The sequence below is a fragment of the Lathamus discolor genome, chromosome 4 (assembly GCF_037157495.1).
Source record: "Lathamus discolor isolate bLatDis1 chromosome 4, bLatDis1.hap1, whole genome shotgun sequence".
In the NCBI taxonomy this organism is placed as follows: domain Eukaryota; kingdom Metazoa; phylum Chordata; class Aves; order Psittaciformes; family Psittacidae; genus Lathamus; species Lathamus discolor.
Genome location: NC_088887.1, coordinates 72,217,390 through 72,234,150, shown reverse-complemented (window position 1 = coordinate 72,234,150; position 16,761 = coordinate 72,217,390). Strand labels below are relative to the sequence as shown.

At 37.8% G+C, this 16,761-nt stretch overlaps 1 protein-coding gene across 9 annotated transcripts in view; it reads left to right on the top strand.

Annotated features, from left to right (window-relative positions):
* Positions 1 to 16,761, top strand: part of PCCA (propionyl-CoA carboxylase subunit alpha) — a 276,456-nt gene that overhangs the window by 148,647 nt on the left and 111,048 nt on the right. The window lies entirely within an intron of this gene.

Sequence of the window (16,761 nt, the reverse complement as noted above, 5' to 3'; positions counted from 1 at the left end):
GGATGGTCAGCTGCCCAATAGAATTGCTGTCTGGCTCTCCTGCACTGCTGGAGCAGCACAAAATAAGGTTATGTTACATTAATTTTAAAAAGAAGGAAGATTATGTCGGGAAAATTCACTGGAGTCATCTGAATGGGCCTCTTGGAAAGGGGGAAGAGCTCTTGCAGCACAGTCACAGGCGCTGCTGAATTATGTCAATTGCATTATGTGATTTTTACTTTTTTGTTCCCCTAGAGCTGCAGTAATAACATGAACAGTTATGGCAAGTACAGCTAAATATTTATACTTTGCCTTACTCTACAAATACCCTCTAGTGTCATATAAAGATAAAACGCTTTGTTTTCATTTGGTAAGGATGACTAAGTCCAGCCCACTTGTGGCTTTCCTTATTCTCTCGCTTTGGAGTTATGCAGTCATCCTTAGCTCATGAAAATAACACTGTCTTATCCTTACTGTTCTGGTCTCCTGGTCAACAAGTCAAGCATTCTTTTTGTGATTTACTGTTATGCCTTTGAAAGACCTCAATATGTTTATGTAACTGCTGCAGCTTCAGACTATTATTCCACTGTGTGTTTTTTTTCTTTCCCCATAGACTAGTAAAGTACTAAGACTCTGTTCTCCGTTTTTTTCATGTGCTATCCTTATTTATAATGGGCTTTTCTGATTGTAACAAGCTTCTCTTGTCTCTTTAGGTGTTACTTAATGCTGTTCTTTTGACCTGTCATAAGTAATTACTAAATTTTTATATGTTTTTGTGTAATCTTTATTAATCACTGCTAAACAGCTGCCCTATGTAGCATCCTATCTGTCTTTAAAATCTGGTATTATTTACACTCCTACATTGTTCAGTTGCTTGTCACAGGGGATTGTGTGCTATAGACAAATAAGTTGATGCAGATGTACTAAACAGGTATTTTTGGCCAGTGGAAATGAACTTTTATGTAAAATAGAAAAGTTTAAATGAGACATTTCAAGGTTGCATTTATGACTTTCTACAGAATATATGTATCATGGGTTTTTCTTTAAATTAATGGAATCAGATTTTATAACAGAAGTAATATAAGGTGTTATACAGGCATTTTAATGCAGAGCCATCATTACACATGATTCATGAACATATATTCCAGAAACAATGGTCTGTTATGGGAAATTGTTGTAGCCTATCATCCCTATGTCATTTGTATGGAAAGAGGTGTCCTGGGCACTCAGGAATTCATGCTTGCTGAGTCTTTACAGTTGATAACCATTATGAAATCATGATGAAGATAGTAATTATGAAAGAATTTGAACCTTGCTGAACATCTCTTGGTAGGATCCCCAAAGCAGCAGCATGTATCTTGCTGAGGTGATTGCTGGTGGGAAAGCCATTCACCAAAGTAAATGGACCTGGCTAAGCCCCTATGTTTATTTCTTATTTTCACCATGTCTGCTGGGAAAACGGCAGCTGCTGTAGGAGCTTTTTAAGCTTCTATGGCTACTGTTCACTTAATGTTGAATTTACATAGCATACACATGCGAATGTTTTTTGTTGTGCTGCCATATTCCTGGCCCTTTTTAGTTGTGAATCTGCCCCTTTTCTCATACATGCTTTTCTTATAACCTCTTGGCCGATCTTTACCACAAAGCCCCTCTCTTTTCTTTACTTTGATCCCTTTTACAAGCCAAACAATTCCTTCCTGGCATGCAGGTTTACACCTCCTAAACTCGTTCTTCAATATTTGTCTGTGTGTAAAATGTGTATGCATAAAACCGTAGTACTAAAAAGGTGCGTGCTAATTGTCCCCTGCTCCCTGGTCATTTTATGGCTACTTGTAGCATAGTTTTTCCTCTCCATTTGTATATTTCATTTGGAATTTTGAAGGGCAGAAATGAAGTTGTGCTGGAGTTTTTTGTGGAACGGCAAAGTTTTCCTTGACTTTGGGGGTCTCTAAATTCAGTAAACGCATGTGTAACTGCCTTCATGTGAGAAGTTTTACTAATATTGCTTTCCTGAAATTATTAACATAAAAAAGTTAAGTACAAACATCAGCACCTTGCCTTTTGAAGTTCCTTGAGGCACTGCTTGTGTCCTGCTGTTTGTGTAGCAGGTAGCTTATTCTAGATGCTATTGCAGTAGAAATGTTGTCAACAAAATGTATAGGAAGAAAAAGTATACATACTTTTACATGTATGTGTCTTGATTTGTCCATTCTTTTTAGCATGCTTGCTTCATTCGTGGTTCATAAAGGCTGTAGTTAAAATATTGATTGAAGGGATAGATAATTCATTTATACCTCTGTATTGAGCATTACAATTTTCAGCCGTTTCTTTTTCCTTTGATTCAACTGTGAAAGTGGGATGGGACACAGAATGGCCTCATTATTGTAGGAGTATTTCTCTGTTCCCTGCAATGATTCCAAAAGCTCTTGCACACTTCATCAGTATTATTGTAATTCTTTGGCTGCAGGATATTTGGCAGCTGTTGCACCCCACTGGCAAATCCTATTCAGACTTCACTTCCATTCACCATTGCCATTGGAGAATTGATTTCTCTCTCCTCTGCTCTAACCTTTCCCAATTCATTTTGGATTGTTCAATGTGAAACATTTTAATTTCATATCATACAGCCATTCAGCTCACAATCCTTTTTTAACCTGTCACCAGGGTAACAGCATAGCATGCTTTCTTTAGGCAATCAAGTTTTTATTTCACATGCTTAATGTTGCATTAAATGTTTGCATTTTGTTTAACCCTCTTAAATAGTTTGAACTGTGGATGTGTTTTGCAGGGTAATGAAGTCTCTGATTTCAGTGTCAAGTCTTCACAGAAATTGCCTTCCTAAAAAAAAAAATAAAAAAAAAGAAGAAATCAGAAGATGAATACAGTAATGACAAGATTATTAACAAAATCCCAAGTGGCTGAATGAGGCAAGCATCCGTAAAATGGCAAAAATATTTCTGATCTGGAAAAACCATCCAGAAGCTTATATTATAATCTTTAGACCTACATTTTAGGATTACTTTTACCTGTAAGTGCTTGTAATCAAATTAATGCAAATATAGGATTAATCATGCAATAACATGACTTTAAGAAGTGAAATGTCTGGCCTGTACCTGCCAACCTGCTTCAAACTGCTTGCCAGATATCTGTGTGGAACTGTAAGCTTAATATCAAGTGATTTATATACCTCAAAATTAGAATTTAATAGGATGATGCAGTTGATTGAAGAAATAGAGGTTTTAAATGCCTGTTTTTCCTGTACATGCAAAACCAAAATGGCATGAACAACAGGCTATACCCATTTTATTGGAAATTAGAATAATAATGAATTTAGAGTATGTATGATAGATGATTAAAAAATTAGGAAATTGACATTTTCATATCTGAAGAAGCATTTGTTTTGTTTTGTTTTTTTAATAACTGTGACCTTATCGAGCACATCCTGCTTTTCTTGGTAAAGGAGTAGGACCAGTTAGGTTCACACCTACCTGTTTAGCTGGATTTTGATAGCATCTGTAATAGATGTCCTTAAAATGCCCAGAATTTCTATATCTATAATTACAATTAAAGGTGTAGCATTAAAGGCTTTTTATTCGTCATGTTCTAGTCTTAATTGCATATATATATATATATATATATATAGTTAAACTGAAGAACATGCCATTGTGAATAAGCCCAGACTTCGCTCATTTGTAATGAAATAAACTCACTTTAATGAAAGCACTAATAATACACGTGTTAACACTTGAGAAGCTTATAGAATTAGTATTCCTATTTGCAAAATAGCATACATATCTAGCATGGTTTAAAAAAAACTAAATGCAGAATATTTGCATTACTGTACTAGCTGGAATGTTTGAGTTCGCATTTGATACAGCTCTTTTTGAGGAGTTAGCTGCTTATTACAGATCAGATCCATAGAGCTGACTTTGTTAGAATTTTTCTTTCAATGGCATGTAGCTAACTATATAAAGATAGAAATGCAGTTTCTTCTAATAATTTCCAAGCTTTCTGTCCAGTCTTCTTTTTTCCCTCAAGTTGTACTATAAGCTACCAAATATTATTACCTGCCAAAAGAGGTTTGGCAGTGTTTTGTTACTGAATTTTGCCAAAAGGAGACAAACATATGGTAACGGTTAATTTATTGGTTCTTCTAACCTCAAGGGAACTCTTACAGAGAGCATATTACCTTTTTATCTAACATATTTTAAATAAAAGAGCTGTTGGCTTGAAATCTGATATGCCAGTATAGAAGCTGACCTTCAGTGCTGTTATGCTCAATTCAGTCTTGTTTAAGGGTAAGATTAAAAGTGTAAACATACAAGATTGAGCTAAGACTGCTTTCTTTTCAACTTTTAGAGAGGCAGGTCACTTCTGCATAGTTTTAGAGTGTGTGTGTGTGTGTGTTTAAGTGAAAATATTGAGGAAACATTTTCACGAGAAAAATGAGTCCGGCCTTTGTGTCAGAAGTATTGGAGTGCTCTTTCTTCACTTTCTTGTTAAGATATTTCCTGTTATGTCCATTACCAAGCAGCAGTAAAAAAGGAACATTTTCCATTTTTTTTTTATGTCTAAGACCACAGGCCTGTTTGTTGCTACATGACAGTATAGATTTGTGTAATTCTAATGGGAGAATTACGAGAGGTAACATTGCTAATTGTGCTGCTATTCACTATCTTGGAGTCGAATCTCATGCCTGTGATTTTCATGACACAAAAGATCAGTGATCTGCTACCTGCATTTAAGGTTCCTTCTTAGGTGCTGTATTTTTTTGTCTTTGTAACCTGGTGGTGTTGTGAACCTTAAAAGGAAGACTACATGGATATGTCATCTTTTTTCAGATAGGATACTTGGGATAGATGGTATCTTAAATAAAAAATATCCTGATTTCTTTTGGCTTGTAGTAAGTATTCAGAGGCCTGAATATTTTTTCCCTGGATCTGTGTTGAGACTTCTGGGATAACTTTCCTTTTGTGATTATGAATGATTCTTTAATATCCTTCACGGACCAGTCTTTAGTGGTTTACTTCTCCGTGTAATTAGATGTGGTGCTTGGAGTTTGTTTTGGTTGTGGCTTCCCTTTAGCATATATCTTCAAAGCCCTTGCTGTGAGAAAGACTGGACAGGAAAGAGCAGCTCAAGACCTGCTTCTTTTGAAACCAGGGATGTTTACCTATTGACTTAGAAAGGAGAGGATGACAAGTCTTTATCCTGTCTCTCTGTGGTGCTTAGTAAAATTTGGCTTGCTGCAGTTAGTAGTACCATGATACAAATAATTTATTTGTCTACTGAATTCCAGATACAAAAAGCACTTCAAAAATCTGGGGTATTTGTTAGATTTTATCCTTCCCAGGCTTTAAGCTTCTGTCTTTATCCCGGTGTTGTGGTACATGTTTCTGAGGCTCCTCTCTCTGCCATGGATGGTGATCTGATGTATCTTGATGACATGAATGGTGTTCTTCAAGCCCTGCTTTCCTTTTTTTATACCAAACGTGGAAGGGTTAGTGAGAGCTGATAGCATTTTGCTGTTCCACAGTTTGGAAAAAGTGGGATTGCCCTGGGAAATTGTCATGTTCACAGCCTGTATAGGGTAGAGCATAACTCCCCAGAGACAAGGCTAGCTTGTCTCACACAGGAAGGCCAGAAGGGGCTGCAGTCATTTGTATTTTAGAGAAATATGTTGGATATAGGCAAGGAGACTTTGGGCTTAGAAAAAACTAACCACTCCATGATTCTGTGATTGATTTCCTCAGCAGGAGTGGGAGAGTTCAAAGGAGGGGTTGGGCTTGAAGGCAATGTTGTGAGAACCATTTCTAAAGATCTTCCTAAGATATCCTCTCTCAGCTGCCATACACTACTTCTGAAGATGTATTTTGTAAATTCTTTGGCTCTTCCCTTGCTATTTATTTGTTTCTTCTCTGATATGTTTTTAGTTTTCCATCTAAATTTTCAGGAGATACCAGTGGGCATAGTTGCAGACACTGTATCAGTACCAGTTAGGTAATGTATGTCGTGTCATGTTTGCACAACAGTTCCACTACTTTACGTTTTCTGTTCAAAATATATCTGTGTTTTGTGTGGTAGAAAAAGAATATTCTTGATGTCCTTTTTGAACATACTTTTGACCACAGACAAGTTACCGGCTCATGGTTGTTTATAGAATAGGAATATTCACAGAATGATAGTTTTATGTATTAGCTTACTAAGAAAGAACTACAGTACCATCTTTTCAAACATGTGTTATCATATTCATTAAATAATAATTGGATGTGTAAGAAATCATGTTTAAAGAAAATGTTTTATATCACATATAAAAATGTACTATATATGGCATGTTACTCAAACTGTTCTGTGATTCTATATTCTATATGGGTTGTTATTTTTATATATACAGTGTGTATGTATGAAAAATGTTTTGTATTTAGGAAATTTATGTCTTTGTGAATTACTGAGCTAAGTGTCTTGGTGAAAGGCAAGGAAGTAGACGGAATCATAGAATCATAGAATAGTTAGGGTTGGAAAGGACCTCAAGATCATCTAGTTCCAACCCCCCTGCCATGGGCAGGGACACCTCACACTAAAGTGTGGAAGTTCTAGTTAAGTACATTGTAGAAGTGTGACTACATTCTTTTATTGTTCTTATACCTCAATTGTCTATCTACCGTTGATCACTGAATATTGGAATAGATGGATATTTGGGCCACCCAGTATGGCCATTTTTATGTTGCCATGCTATATTGATCATGATTCTTGCAAAAAAAAAAAAAAAAAAAAAAAGGCAAAAGGAAATCTAAGTAGAAGACCTACTTTGTGTTAAACTTTGTGTTACTGCCGCTCCTTAGGTCCTTTCCGCCTACACAGCCTGGCTTCTCTACTTCAACTTTAGTCAGCAGAAAGCTTAGTGGGCACAAGTCTCTTTTATTAATACTGAGCATGAGGCACTAGCTGTTACAATTTTCTTTTGTTCACAATCAACCCTACTTTAATAATTTATTCTGAAATTCTTTCATTCACATCTGATGTGTGTAACTTTAGCTAAGTAGGAAACCTGCACACATTTTTTTTTCTTAACTGTCTTTCTTCTCTTTACTTGTGAGACCATAATAGAAACAATGGCAGCTGTCCTATTAAAAGGATGAAAATATATGGAGGGCAATAGAGATTTATCTTCTTTTCAATACATATGACAATTTGAACCTGGGTTTCTGTGACCCAGATTCATAGTGCCCAAGTAATGTCATAAATACAGGTAAGCATCACCCAAAGGTAGTTCAGCCCATCTAAGGTCTAACTCATTGTGGAGAGATACCTTTCTCTTTCCATTAGTCATAAAGAGTAAAGATGATTAATATCAGGTGGTGAAAGCTCGGTTGTGTGAACTCTGGGTGTAAGCTGAAAGTGCAGTAGAAGATCTATTGAAGGTAATGTGAGGCACTGGGGCTCTGCTACGTGCTATAATTGTCTAGACATGAGAAATTAGTACTTATTGAAGATATACTTATTGAAGATGTGTTATCTAATATAATTTTTAATGAACTCTTGGGGTTTTCTCATCTGCTATTTTTTTTTCCTCTGTAGCTTTGCAGAATTAGTGGTGTTAATTTGTTCCATAGGAATCTAGTGCAGAAGAAATAGAGAACAAAGCTTTAGAATCTGTGAAACATGCAACATTTTTTGCATGTTAGGAAGAGGAAGTAGCTATCACATTGCCTGTCAGAAGCTGTCCTGAGTACCTCTAGCCAAACACTCTAATCATATTTGTCTGTCATTTGGTAGATAACCTCACTGGTATTTCTGCTGTCACCTGGCACTAGTTCTTGTGTATGCAGTGAAGAAGCATCTTTTTGAAAAGCTAGCTACTGTCTGGAAAAATATATTGTTGCAAATTAATCACTGTTATTTGGCCCGCTTCTGGTTCTTATACTGTGGCATGTAGGATGGCTAGTAAGGGAAAATCTGACCATCCTTTTCTGAGACTGTGTCTCATCCTGAATGCGCCTTCTGTGTATTTCCTGAATTAAGTGTCATATAGAGGGGAAATCACAGCAGAAGAAGCAGGATTGGTACAGCTGTATTACAGAGCTGATCTCATTGGCATGAGATGGTTAAGCTCTTGGATGTACTCTTTGGTTTGGCTGCAGCAAGTTTGCAGGAGGTGGTAAGCTCTGCATGATGGGTGAGCTCTTACAATACCCTGGAACCCTACTTAAATCTGCTGCAAGCATTGTATTTTCCAAGATCCACAAAAAATTAAATATAATTCTGTTTTAAATAATGACCTTTGGGATGCAGGCTTCAGAGAGACCAAGTCAAATCATTGGTTCTACAAAGCCTGGCAAAAATTCCATACTTCTGGCAATATGATTTGGTTAGTTATAAGGGGACTGACAGATTAAAAAGGGTGTTGTATTAAGGCTTAGGTGAAAGGCCTAAATAAAACTATTAAGCACAGGAAAGACACATTCAATACTTGATTGTTAACCTCAAAAAGATATTTGGAGGTGGTGTGCTATTAGAAGAAAGGATTTTCAGTTTGGCTCTAAGTTTGTTGTGTTGTAATTTTTGGGTTTTGGGGTATTTTTTTTTTTTTGTTAGCTTAATGTAATTTGTAATTTTTCCTTAGTTCGCACATTGTGTTCTCTATGGGCCTCGAGGAAGGCTGATGTTCTTGCTCACAGTGTTTTTGCCAAATTTCCTTAGAGGTGACCTTGCTCTGCTGACTTTCCTTTTCTCGTGACTGAAGTGATTGTCTCTTTCTTGATCTGGTCCTTCCTTTAGTAAATTGAGCAGGTGCTGACAGGTTTCACTGTCTTACAAACTTTCTTCTTTAAAGAACTGCTGTATTTCAGTCAGATGCTACTGCCCTTAATGGTGCATATGTCAGTTTATGGATGCAGATGTAAATCTCTGAATAAAAAAGAAGTAGCTTAATATGTTTTGGGGGGATTAACCTTGAAAATTACTGTTAGCTGGAGAAACAGCGATGTGTTCAAGAAGATACTATGTAACAGGGTGGAGGCAGCACTGGATTTCAAGCCAAGGTTTTTTTTCCCCAAATTAAAGTTTAAAATTTTATTCTAATATGTGTGTGTTCTCCTGCAAATGATGGAATGATTTTTCAGATGTGCTGCACCATGCAGTATTCTCATTGCTTTCAACTGAAAGGAGCTGCCAGGTGCTAAGCACTTCTTAACTCTCTTTTTTATTTTGGCAACTAAATAAGGGGGTTTGAGCCTGAATTTAACCATCATGTTTTGTTTACCTTTTAATCTCTGACCCAATATCTGAATGAAATACTGAGCTTATGGTTTTGAGGGAGTGCAATTGCAGAAATTGTCATTAAGATCAAAATGTCTATGTGAATACAGAATTCTTCAATATGTAATCTAGTTGTCATGGCAAGTGGATTTCTATTACATGATGAGGAGCTGATACTCTCACTATATGTATTTGACTTTTGATTAGTTCTAATCCAGTCCTGTGAACTGAATGCCCATTTGTGGCTGGAGCGTGCTGGGTGCAGTTCTGGAGCCAGGCTTCTCTCTGTCTTCCATCAGACAGGAACCTGGTTCCTGTGTCCTGAGACTGTTCTGTGATGTGATCAAAAGCAGCATAAGTGCAGATGATTGGGATAGTTTGCTTTGAGAACTACTTGCAATCTTAACTAAAACACTGATGTTCTCAGTCTTGATTACTTCTGAGATATCATACACTCCAAAACTTCTACTGAAAAATTGTGTGAATAACTGAAATCCTAAATTCTGACAGAAGGGAAGATGGATTAAATGTGTTTTGAATTCAGTTTGCAGTGGTTAGTGGCAATTTAGTTCGGGATTAATAGGCTATGAGTCAGGCAGATTTCACTACTGGGATGAGTACAGCAAACCTAACGTTGAGTTTGAATGCTTCAAAAAATAATTGAGTATGGAGAGTAGTCTTATGTGTAGATATAAGACTGAACGACTGTTACCCTATCAAACTTATCAGTAGGTAATTTTTTGTAATTTCACCTCCATTTTCATATTAGCAGTTTAGAGATTGTTTGCTGCCTATTTTTAACACACAAAGGTAACCTGTAATTTTCTAAACTTAATAGAAAGCGAAAAATAGCACATTATTACTGGGCACAATCATTATTTGAATAGAGGTGCAGGAAGCAGGCTGCCCCACAAGCAGCTACATCCCAATACCATCATGTTATATGGAAGAATATAACTGCTACTGGATGATGCTAACAAGAGCTGAAGTCCTCCCTGCTGCATCACAGTGATCTGAAGCTCTTTGAACATTAAAGGAAAGTGAGAAAATTATTGTAAGACTATTCCCAACTATCTGCAGAATAAGAGAATCAATGAGTTTCCTTGTTCAAGGAAAAGGAGTTTGTAATTTTCCTTTTGTGGAGTGTATTATTATTTTTTCCAACTGCTCGAAGTAAACTGCTATTAAAAATTAAGGATATTAGAGAGAAACAAAGTTGTGAAGTTACTTCGGTGGAGGAGAACTAGCCCAAACTTATTTTTCTTGACAATGAACAGATTTTCGGATGTTTCTGTCTTTAACAATTATTAGTATGCACAACTCAATATGGTTGGCTAATCTGGTTAAACACACCTGCTTGCAAGTAGATTTTCTTTGGTAAATAGTTTTTCTGATTTAGGAAAGATGGTTTGAAGGAACAGATCAGAACACAAACTTGTAAATTATATGTAAAACAAATGTATTTTTTCTCTACTTTTGAACACGATTGGAATCTTCCTTGCTTCTCATCTTACAAATGCTTGCAATGAGAGAAGGAGCAACATCTCTTATCCAGCATTAATGCTTGTGATGTTACCTTTTCCAAGAGAAACCAAAAGCTAAAGTAGACCCTGACATGTCCTAGGAGAGGAAATGAGTTTCAGATGTCATGTTTTACATTTATTTATTTGTAATTTTCAAGGTATGCTGTCCTCTGAAATTGAGAGATTGGGCAGTACTTGCAGCTCCCAGGATTGCTTTGTGTTTTGTCCAGTTTGTTAAATGCAAAGTGCATAGAAATTTCTTGGCATAGGACCAAATGCCAAAACTCTTTGTCCCAGAGGATGCATCATCAGTCTGCAAAGCTGCGTTCTCTGAGTCTTCCTGAGTCTGTTGTTCCTTCCTCCCATAAACAGTGTAGGATGGTGAGTCCCCTAATGCCTGCCTGGGCCCTGGCTCTTTCTCGAGAGATGGGAGGTAGATGTGAACCCTCACAGGCTGAGGGAAACCGACAATCCAGGTCTTTATTCTCTGGATGTATGTGCTGCAAACATGAATTTGTTATATCAGGATGGGCAACAGCAGCAATCCTGCTTCCTTTGGCTGATAGACTTAAAGCTAAAAGCCATAAAAGATGTTTCAAGAGGCTTTGAATTGTTGATGTTTGCCTGCATGCCTGGAGCATGCTTTGTTCTTAATGCTGTGGAGACAGCTTTGGCAGAGGAGCCCTTGCTTCCTGCCAGGCTACTGAGGAAGCTGGCTGTGAAGCAGTTGGGTCACTCTCTTTGCAGGACTCAACCAACCCCTTGCACACTTAGAAACCCTCAGAGTGGAAGAGGGTGAGCCAGGGTGGGCTCAGGTTGTCTGCACAGTTACTTAACAGTTGAATGAAGATGAGAGGGGTTGAGCCAGATGCTTAGCTATAGGTAGCTAAATTCACCCCAGATTTATAAGATCTAGCTTTAACTGATTCTTTATTTAGCCTTGATCAGGGTTTCACTGATGAAGGCACTGTAGGTTTTCATTTGGCACTGGTTTGCAGGCCACTATGTCAATGCAAATCGCCTAAAAGGCTTCTGTTAAAGGAAGCCTCAAGATGTACACTGTTTTGCATAAAAGCACAGTCCACTCCATAGCATCCTTTTAAAGCAGTGCTTTTTATTTTATAGTTTGCCTTCCATGTAATTTAATTTGTTCCTGTGGTCACTATTCAGATAGAGTACATGGGTATAAATATGCATATTTGTTATTGATCTAAATGAAGTATGTAAGAAAATGTAATGTAAAACCATTTTGACATAACCATTGAGTAATTCTTTCAGCCTTTGTCTGATCAGCTGGCACACAGGCCAGAGGTTATCATTTTGTATGACATGCAGAACTATAATTTACTCTAATAATGATATATTTTCATACTCTTAGTGAACAGGGGTATATGTATGCATATGCACACATAAAGCAGAAAGAAGGAAACCCCATGTTTATGTAAAAGTACATGTGATATGTATAGATGGATCAATCTGAATATATGTAGAAAATGTGTGTGAATAGATGTAGAAAATATTCCAATTGCTGCATAAAATATTCCCAGGTTCTTAGGTTCCTTTCACATAATTTTTAGTTCTTAAAATAATCCTGTGAAAGTGCCGCTTTTATCTTCTCTATGCAAAGATGAACTTTTATGTTGGAAAGTGTTGAAAGTACTCAGATAGTAAAGCTTAGATTTTTGTTTTGTTTGGCAGTACACTTCTGTTTAGAATTCTTTTAATCTAATCATTCCCTGCTTTTATATTCATCTGATAGTTGAAGGTTCTGTGAAGGATATTTCTTTGTATATGAACTTATTAAACCAATAATGCTTAAAAGTGTGAGGTTTACTTCCCTTTCCCCCCCCTTTTTTTTTTTTTTACATCACAAGATAGGTTCTTGTTTGAGTTGTTAAATTTCTATTTGCCTTTCTTGAGTTTTTTGGGGGGAGGGCAGAGAAAATAAGAACAATTTATATGGTAGATCTAAAGTTTCATTAAAATTGCTTATGCCCTGTCCCAGGCATTTTAAGTGGGCCATCTGTCTAAACATCTCTCCATTTTTTTCTGATCATTTCCTCAACTTATTCATGAGCCATGGGAGGGCTCCTTTGTAGTCTCCATGTAGCTGGTTCAGTCTACCCCCACTGAATACATCTATGTGCTTGCATAACATATCTTTTCACAGTGCTGGAAATTCTCTGAACTTGGTTCAGATGAATGGCCCACTTTCTGAAGGTCTTTTTTTCTCCCCCTGCAAAGATTTGTATGCAGAAACTGACCTTGGTGGCTACAGAATCCAGCACATTATTCTTGATCATTTTACAGGCCACCTGCTGTGAAAGTTATGATGAAGGATTTCTTAATGATTCTTTGACCATTAACATTGTTTTAAGTCAATATTTCACTTTTATATAACTGCTGAATAGGTAATTGCACAATTGAAAAACAGCTTTACCCAGTGTCATATAATGTAGTTTTCAAACGCTTATAATCTTTCATAATGGGAGAATTTGTTACGATAGTTTGGGATTTCTCTGTGTTTACGTAAAGTATTATGCAGCAAAAATATCGGAAGTGAAGAGAATTTGTAAGGTTTTTTCCCTCAGTGTCAGAACTCGTATTTTGAATTGGGAGTAAAAACATCTATACTCAATTTCCTGACACTTTAGGAGCTGGTGACATTTATCATAGCTCATTACATCATCAACAGTAATTGGGAGAGGGGAGTTTATTTGCCACAAACTGCAGAAAATTGTAGTTATATTGAGTTCCTTCTACCTGATTGGTTGATGACAATCAAAATGGTCGGGCTGGGGCAGAGTTATTACTTGATGTGCTTTTGTGAATGTCTGTTTTCCTTCGTTGTTTGTTTTTGACTAGAATAGATAATAGTTTAACTAGTGTCTGTTTTCTGTGGGCACAGTAAGTATGTGTCGATCTAAAATTTTTAGCAGTTGTCTGCTTTCCTCCCTGAAAACTTGTAAAGAAAGCAGGGGCTGTAATTGCTGCAATATTATGAAGTATCTCCTTCCCTCCCTCCCTCCCTCTCTGTCTCTCATGGCAGTTGGGGGTAAAAGGGACATAATACACTGTGCAGTATATGAAATAAATTATGGGACCACGACATCATCTGTAGTTGAACAAACAGCAGCAGAGGTTCAAAATAAATAACCAAGCAGGCAAGCACTGCTGGTTTTTCTTCTCACACCATTTATGTGTTTTTATAACTTCAACACTTTAAAGTAATGCCTTTGTGACTTAGAGCCAGGCCGTCACCCTACTCTTCATCTGTTCCCCTATTGCTCATGATACTTCCTTTTCAGAGTCAATATGGAGCAGAGAGGTTCAGAATTGCCCATTTCTGTATGGAAGACATTCATAACATTCTTTTCCACCTACTTCCTGTCTTTGCGGCCATGGTGCTGCCTTTGCTCTCTCCTTCTTTTGCGTGTGGTGCTCTTGGCAAAGGACAGTGGTGCACAGCTCTCTGTGGCCCTGCTTCCCATTCACCTTGCACTCATCTTGATGCTAAAATTGTGTTTCTTTCTGCAGCCAGTGATTTTTATATGTAAATAAAGTAATGTTTTTCATGTTACGTTGTTTGCCAAAACTGTAAGAAGAAAGGGAGGGCATGTTGCACCCCATGGAAAACATACTGTGTGGATTTAGACTAGTTACTGGGAGGAAGTTCTTTACTTGTAAGGGTGGTGAAACTCTGGCACAGGTTACCCAGAGAAGCTGTGGCTGCGTATCCCTGGCAGTGTTCAAAGCTGGGTTGCATGGCTTTGAGCAGCCTGGTCTGGTGAAAGGTGTCTCTTCCCATGGCAGGGAACTGGATGAGCTTTAAGGTCCCTTCCAACCCAAACCATTCTGCGATTCTGAATCTAAGGTTGGAGGGGAAGTGCCATAAGATTTTGTGCCTTTTATGATGGTAAAAATGATACTGTTTTTTTCCTTCAGTTTTTTTTTTTCCCCCTGTAAATAGAATATGTCAGATTTCAGCCCAGTATGTAGAATTTTTAAAGTTTTTTGAAAATAGCCAGAAGTTTGGGGAGTTTTCCATGAACTAGTGGAAAGTATATTCAGAAGTCCAGATGTTTTCCCTTTGGAGGACTTAGATCTGAGTTCTCAGCTAAGGAAGCATCCTTGACCAAGAGCAAAGAGATTATTTCCCATGCACCACCCACCCCCACCCCAAACCCCACGAAACAACAAAAAATCCCTTTTTTAGGCTGATAGAAAATCCTGTGTTTCTAAAGTAGTTCACAGACTTGAGCAGCTTCCTTTCCATATTCAAGAAACTTGGACTTTGATGCTTAATTCTGGGCTTTGTGATCCTTGCTAATATGACACCCCCCCCCCCCCCCCCCAAATCCCATCAGAGTCGCACCTACTACAGGATAATTTATTTGAAAGGAATTTGATTTAATGAAGTAGGATTCTCATGGTCTAGTGTAAATGTCTGTCTTAGCCAGTGTAACTGTAGGTTACAGTTACAAAGCCACAAGCGTTTGATTAGCAAAGGTGAAAAATGTCCTTGTGCAAATGGATCTAGTAGTTCCAGGAGGGAAGTACAACTTTCCACGTACTTGGTATTAGATGCAGCTCTGGACCTTACCCTCCTGGCCACCAGTGTTGCAGAGAGGGGAATTATGTGCCTGTGGGGCTGTGTGAAACCCAGGCAAAGCAGTGATCATAGTCATGCCTTTTCAAGAGGTGTGCATCCTGTTTGGAGATACACTTGACAAAGCTCAGCAAGACAAGACCGAACAAAAATAATCCCTGCTGGAGAACAAGACTGTCTTTCCTTTGATGGCCAACGGCCAGATTCATGAGGTCACTTCCAGTCGAATGCAGTATGAAGCAGGGCTGTGCCAGCAAGCTTATAAGGAATCTCATGCCACCAGTGAAGCGGATCTACTAAGCTGTGTTTGAGATGAGGTCTTACCTCGTACAAGAAATGCTATAACTATGAAGTTGCTATAAAACACTGAATCCTGTTGGCTATTACAGTGGAGTACCATAGAGAGTATAGCCAGGCTCTGCCAAACCCCTGCTACATTCCTCTTTCCTGGTGCTCTGATACCAGGAAGTGCAATGAAAACATCTCTCAGTTTGTTGCCTGCTACCTGTGCAGGAAATTCCTGTTCCTATTCTTCGGGAACTCTTGTGTCTGTCACATTTCCTATCAGCCAGTCTAAATGTTTTGGTGACATACAGGAATTTCAAGACAAGGTGCTAAGAAACGTCATTGCACTCAATAAGTAATAGATATTTCCTCAGATTTGTTGTTTTGACAGTTGTGGCTGCATATTTAATGTGACAGGTAACACTTAGCATCTTTACTGTGGGAACAGGTTATTTTCAGTATCTGTTTACATGAACTCCATGGGTCATGATACTTAGAGGTGTGCTAAAATGTTTGCTGGTATCTGGTGCAAGCCTTGCTTGCCTTGGATCCAGAAGTAACAAATGATAAGCATGTATCTATTTGTCTTTATTTATTAAATATATTTAATGTTTCCATTTCTCCTTTTCAGGCACATTGTAAGGCACAATTTTTAGGCGCTACGTGCCTAGTTAGGTACCTGTTAGGTACTTGCTTAGATTTCAGGTGCTTAAAAACTCAACCATCTTAAAATGATTGTTGAAATACTTAGCAATTCAGTGTGTTATCTTTGGCTTAGGCAGCTAATTTCTCCTCCTGTGGCCTTCGGAGGAACAGGCCTTCTCCCTGTTGAGCGCTTCCTATGGGGAGATGTGGTTCACTGGGCATCTGAATCGTCGGGAGGATGCATGTGACATAACACAGAAATACATGTTTCCAAGTTTTCAGACTCTGAAGCTGCAGTAAAATGTAGTAAGCTCTATAACGTACAATAGATGAACATTATAGCAGAAATTACCCTTAGAAGAGACCTAAAGGTGTTGGATTTCTGTCTGTTTCTTACAAAGAGTCTAAATGAGTGTGCCAGGGTGGAAGAAAAGCTATTCCAAAATTGTGTGTCTTTGTTTT